Source organism: Berghia stephanieae, chromosome 2 (genome assembly GCF_034508935.2).
Source record: "Berghia stephanieae isolate SIO BIC M18660-M18661 chromosome 2, UCSD_Bste_1.3, whole genome shotgun sequence".
NCBI lineage: Eukaryota > Metazoa > Mollusca > Gastropoda > Nudibranchia > Aeolidiidae > Berghia > Berghia stephanieae.
Genome location: NC_088361.1, coordinates 129,232,987 through 129,239,612, shown reverse-complemented (window position 1 = coordinate 129,239,612; position 6,626 = coordinate 129,232,987). Strand labels below are relative to the sequence as shown.

The window sequence follows — 6,626 nt, the reverse complement described above, 5'->3', positions numbered from 1 at the left end:
CAATACCTGGAATGTGCTCGGTTTTACGGAAGATAAACTCTGTGTACAGGTTAAATAGATATGGAGAGAGGATACATCCTTGACGAACTCCTCTTTTAATTGGCGTGAAAGGTGACAGATCGCCCTGAATCCTGATGGCTGCTTTTTGATGCCAATATAGATTTGTGATTAGCCGTATATTTTTGCCATCAATGCCTGCCTTTTCCAGACATGTCATTAATTCTCCATGCTGTACCCTATCAAATGCTTTTGCGTAATCGATAAAGCATGCATAGATTTCTTTTTGATGATCAAGGTATTTTTGTGTGATATTATTTAAACAGAAAATTGCTTCTCTTGTCCCATTATTTTTTCTAAAGCCAAACTGTACATCGCCAACTTCATTATCAATGGCAGACCTGATTCTTTCTAGGATGATCTTCAATAATAATTTAGTTACATGGGGCATCAGACTTATTGTGCGGAAATCACTGCAAGTTGTCGCCTTTGGTTTTTTCGGTAGGGTGATGTAAACCGATTTGGCAAGTTCGTCTGGAATATAGCCTGTATTGTAAATACTATTAAAGAGATCTGTTAGTTTCACAATTGAGAATTCTTTCAAAATTTTTAGCATTTCTGTTACAATGCCATCTTCACCCTCAGCCTTGCCATCTTTATCATCTTTAAGCATACAGGATGGATAAAAAGTACAAGATAAAAATCGTTGTTTGTCACGCTTTTTGTAAAACTGGAGAAATTTAACTTAAGCGATTTTTTAACGCAAAAATTGGAAGAAAAATAAAATTCTGATTCGGTTTTACACAATATTAATTTAAAACGTGTCTTGTGTATTAAACCATCTATCATTTCTATTTTTTAAGCTAGATCTATTTCAATTCTTTATCGGGGAGAATTTTTTTTTAAACACCATCCTATAAGTTATCTTGAATTTTGTAAGTTTACGTGTCAATGAATTTGATGTGTAAAAATTATGTTTGACATTGAAATAAAATATTGGGAAATCTCCAAATTTACTAGTGGACTATTGTCCTATGTCTACCACTCCTCTCTCTCTCTCTCTCTCTCTCTCTATATATATATATATATATATATATATATATATATATATATATATATATATATATATATATATATATGTGTGTGTGTGTGTTTGTTTGTTTTTAAGAGTTTTTACGGCGCTTGTAACACATTTAGGTCATGTCAGCGCCAGTAAAAAGGAAGAAAATTGAATAGTCAAAAAATACAATTGCAATTAGAATTACAATTAAAGCACCCAAGAAAAAGGAGAACAATGGGAATTAGTTCCAATAGGGAACATGTGAAGAATACAAGAACATAACATCAATATACTTAGTTTGAGATCATCTAAAAGTCTCATCCAGACACAAAACACAAGATCCCAATAAGAGATGTTCAAAACAAAAACAAAACGATAGATATCTACATAACAAGAGGGATGACTTACAAGGGGTAAAAAACATCTCCCAAAACTAAAACCACAATTTGACAGTTTTCCTCTCAGCTCAGGACTTCGGCACAGGTCTAGATAAAACAATGTAATCCCATTTCAAGATAAAGACAGACAGCAACTTTAAAATAAAAACAGATATAGAGATATAAGACACAGCAAGTGATCTCCTGCACACCATGGAAAGTCAAAGGACCCAATCCAAACATAGTTGACTTCACAGACCGGTAGTTAATGAGTATCGCTTCAATCGCTCGATTAAGCATACAGTAAATAAAATGTGTACAGGATCCTATATTTCAAGACAAGAGTTTAATTTAGATCTAGATTGGATCTGAAGCATTTACTGTATTTGCCACTGAACGCAAGCCAAAACATAAAAAGACGGAATCTCACAGCATCAAATGATCAGTCGAAATGGGGAGACACAAACACAAATTAATATCCACATTCGAATCGTTGAAATCCAACTGGAAATTATAATAATATTGTTTGAGATGAAGAAGGAATATTGAACTCAGAACCACAAACCGTAGCTTTGCGACGATTATTATCAGGTCAACACTGCTCATGCACGTACTACGTTGTTTATTGTTACTCATAACGCATACAGATCTCTTTTCTTTCAATTTTACTAACCCGTTGACGCTGCCTAATTGAGAAATGTTTAGAGAAGGGTAATTTTTCCCCATTTACCGGAGTTGTCTGAATAAACTGTGATAAGATTATTGGGGTTTCTATAACTTCTTGACAGATCTACCACGTGAATATTCGCTTTTGTTTTTGGGCTTTGTTTTTTCTTTTTGTTATTTCGTTTATGTTTTTTTTTTTTTTGTTTGTTTTTTTTTTTTTTTTTTTGCTTGTTATTCTGCTTTTTTTGGTATTTGTTTTGTTTTGCTGTTATTGTTTGTTGTTCGTTTGTTTTGTTTGTTATTTTTACTTTGCTGGATTGTTTTTCTTTTTTTCTTTGTTTTGCTTTGTTTTTTGGTGGGGGGTTGTTGGGGTTTTTTTTCTATTTTATTTATCAATTTTGGTTTTGTTTTGTTTACGTTTTGTTTACCTTTTTCCAATGGGGAATCTGTTCAAATAGGAAACAGATGTAGATCCCAAGCACACGCTATCAAATTACTTAGTTTGAGATCTCATCCATACACAAACCCAGGTCCCCACTAAGAGGAATTCACTCAAATGTTTACATGAAAACAAAACATAATACAGTGCATAACAGAGAGATGGTTTACAAAGAAAAAAATATCATCTCCCAAAACATTTGACTGTTTCCCTCTCAGCCAGGGTACCCGGCCAGGCCAGGACAAAACCAAGTAATCTCATTCAAAGACAAAGACAGAAAGCAAGTTGGAAAACAGATGTAGGGGGATAGAAGACACAATAAGTACCTCCCTGCCCACAATGGGAGGACAGGAACCCCACTCAGAGTTGTAAACTTCATAATACAAATATAATATTAAATTTCAACATCTGTTTAAGTTTGAAGAGAAGAATCTAATATTATGCTCTGAAAACACTGAAAACAAACAAGGCCCGCGACAAAATCGATACCTATATACCGTTTGCTTATGTTTTTCCCCATAACCCAGTGTCCCAATATCAAGAGTTTCACTAAAAAAATACTAACACACTCCAACTTGACTCACGCCGTAAAGGCACACGCCCCGTTATGAGGTTTTCAGTTTTCCGACAACAGCTGTTTCATGGTTTTATGTAAATGTATCTACGCGGCCAATAGTGTCATAGCCTGTTCAATTCCAATACACGCCAAATTAGACAGACTTTTTCATTCAGCAATAATCCGAAACGAAAATCGATACTAACCGATGAAATAAAATGATTGTAAGCTTTGATGACTGTGTATTCATTAAATACTGTGCAGTGTATTGCTCATACACTTTGTACTTACTGTGGAAAAACCCTTGCAAATACCATTGCGTGGCGTCGTTAATGACGATGATGATGATGCTGATGATGATGATGATGATGCTGATGATGATGATGATGAGAATGATAATGATGATGATGGTGATAATATGACGACGACGATGATGATGATGATCGCGTGATGAGGATGATGATAACGATAATTATAACGAAGAGAAGAAGAAGAAACCTTGAGCTTTAATATAGAGCAATTTGTACTAAACGTGCTCAAAGCTCTTTACAAGGGGCCCCCAGCCAACAGAAACATTTAACATGTTGGACGAGACATGACACTGAATCCTGTTAGGCGACAGAGACTAGGCTATTGACGGCCAGGTACTCATTTTACATCCGAGTATGGTGAGAGAATGTGAGTAGAGAGCTTTTCCAAGGACTCAACTATGCGCCGCTAACAGTTTGACTCGAACCCAGGACCTTCCGATCCGAAGGCGAATGTCATCCCACGAGAACATATAGCCGCACTTGTAAACTAATAGCCTGGCACTGACCAAAATAATTACGTCAAAAGACAAGTCGTCAACCACAAAAGAAAGCAATTTGGGAGTTGTATCAACCAATATATATATATATATATATATAATATAATATATATATATATATATATATATATAGAGAGAGAGAGAGAGAGAGAGAGAGAGAGAGAGAGAGAGAATACAAATTGTCACTCACATTTTTTGTGGCCGAGACGATTCGTTTCTGTCTCTTTACACGTCCTCAATCGGCGTAATCCTTAATAATGTCCCAATGTCCCAACTATGGAAAATTCAGTTAAAATCATATTTTCTCATTAAATGTATTTTGGCAATATAAGTTTGCATCATTTTGTTGTTTTTGTTGTGACATTATGCATCTAATTATTTCGTGACATAGTAGTGTCAATATGATCCACAACTTACTGGTAGATGGCATCTACAAAAATTGACTTGGTAATTTTGTTTCCTGTTTGCTGTCCAATATGATGAGCGCCAGTTTCAGTTACCTACTTTTTCATCAACTCTAATCAAGACACATTATTAAGGATTACGCCGAATGAGGACGTGTAAAGAGACACAGAAACGAATCGTCTCGGCCACAAAAAAAATGTGACAATTTGTATTCTATATTAGCTCTAACCATCATTATCGAGCACTTTCGTACCTACGAGTACCCACCAACACTCATACATATATATATATATCATTGGTGGTATTCGATGGTTCAACTAATGGGATCACTTGTTTCTTTGAGCACCACTGACGACAACTCATTAGGCGTCGTACAAACATAAAAATATAAAGTCTTCAGTCTTAGTGGGCCCTAGTGTAACGCTATAAGAAAACGGTGGCTACATTCGAACTCAGGACCTTCCAATCAGAAGGCAGCAGCTGCTTCTAATGGTGTCACATTACTAAGCTATGATGAACTATCCAGGCCGCAAACTCATCGCCACAATTGTGTCTGGTCGCGAACCCGCCCGGAAGTTTTTGTCACAACACAATGTTCAACTTGATGCTCTTCGGTTTTGGGCTGTTGACCACAACTGGTACATACATGTTGGAGAGGTGGCAAGTCCCCGCTGATGAAAGGAAGGTGCCGTGAGGCAGGTTCTCGACTGAACTCGGTTCGCAACCACCGAATGTCTCCTCTTGCTGGTAGAGAAGCCTAGCAATTTCTCTCCCAGTTTCGAGTAGACGATGTCCCTGCCTCCCTCGAGGGATTGAATTCGTGCAAACCGACTACCATCGTATATATGTCCGAAGTCAGAGAAGCTACGTACAAGGGTTGTCGGGACTTATTTCGGCACTGTCCATTATGCGCTTGAGAGGGGTATCCCCATTTCCTCTTTTTTGTTGTTGATCGTTTTTGAAGGTTTTACGGCGTTTGCAACGCATTTAGGTCATATCAGTGCCAGTAAAGAAAATGGGATAGTATTTCTAGTTCTATAGTTATAGACTTACACTTAAAGCACTCTCGAAAAAAGTAATTAAGGGGAATGGTACAAATAGGGAATAAGTGTAGATTCCAAGAGCATACTATCATTGTGCATAGTTTGAGATCACCTTAAAAGTTTCATCCAGACACGAGCACAGGATCCCACTCAAATGCTTACATTATAAATTCAAAACAACAAATATGATAATACATAACAGAGAGATGATTTACAAGGAAAAAATGGGCATCTCCCAATACAATCACTATATATTTGACTGTTTCCCTCCCAGCCAAGGACTCCTACCAGGGCCAGATCAAAACCAAGTAATCTCAATCCAAGACAAAAGACAGAAGGCAAATTGGAAAACAGCTACATGTATAGAGAGATAGAAGACAAAGTGCTCCCTGCCCACAATGGGAGGCATCTCTTTTTATCTTATTAAGCCAGTTGTTTGTAATTGTCTTCCGACGGACATCGGGGGGCTGAATTGCTGCCATTATCGGGCCCCATTCTCTAGGCGTTGTTGCCAGCGTTCCCAACACGATATGCATGGGCGTGAAGTTTTACATCTACCTTCTCAACGTTCTTTCTTCGCGGTGGAATAGCATAGTGTCATAGCTGAGTGCTGAATGCCGAGACCACGGTTTTTGAAGTGTTCATCTTCAGGTACCACTTGTCAAAGAAGGATTTGATACTGGTAACGCCCTCATTGGCTACGCTCTCGAGACGGGGGCACACCTTACTTCGAGCGCCCAGTCCGTGTATCCCTGCCTAGTGTTAGTCATGTCACTAATGTAGACATTATACAACATTGGCGCCAGAACAGATCCCCCGAGGGTCTCCATTCCTGTTTCCTGGCTCCACTTTTGGCGTCACCAAGGGTGACGTGGAATTGTCTTTCCCCTAAGATTGAAGATAATAGCTTCAATGTCTTTTAGCACCTTATGATTTTTGCAAGTTTGAGCATTCCCTAAACGCCTTGGCGTTTGGTGGGAGTGCTTGAAGCATATCAGGGGCAAAGGAGTAATTCCAGTTGACCGCACTAGACTATCCCAGATGTCGAGCCGATACGTGAGCGCCATGAACGGCCCGCCGTGATATGTGAAGGAATGTTTGTTTTTATGTTTTTAAGTATTTTAAGGGTTTTACGGCGCTTGCAACACATTTAAGTTATATCAGCGCCAGTAAAAAGGAAGAAAATGGGATAGTAAAAAGTTCTAGAATTACAATTAATGCACCCAAGAAAAAGTAAGACATAGGGGAACTAGGAACAAATAGGGATCAGATGTA

At 37.9% G+C, this 6,626-nt stretch overlaps 1 protein-coding gene across 3 annotated transcripts in view; it reads right to left on the bottom strand.

The window, feature by feature from the left end:
- The window catches only part of LOC144966616 (laminin subunit alpha-2-like), a 67,585-nt gene extending 65,521 nt beyond the window's left edge, over positions 1–2,064 (bottom strand). For 2 of the 3 annotated variants that reach the window (XM_078903357.1, XM_078903360.1), the window contains exon 1: positions 2,000–2,064. The gene's annotated coding sequence lies outside the window, so the exon portion shown is untranslated. The other variant, XM_078903358.1, reaches the window with a different exon arrangement.
- Between the last annotated feature and the right edge of the window lie 4,562 nt (positions 2,065–6,626).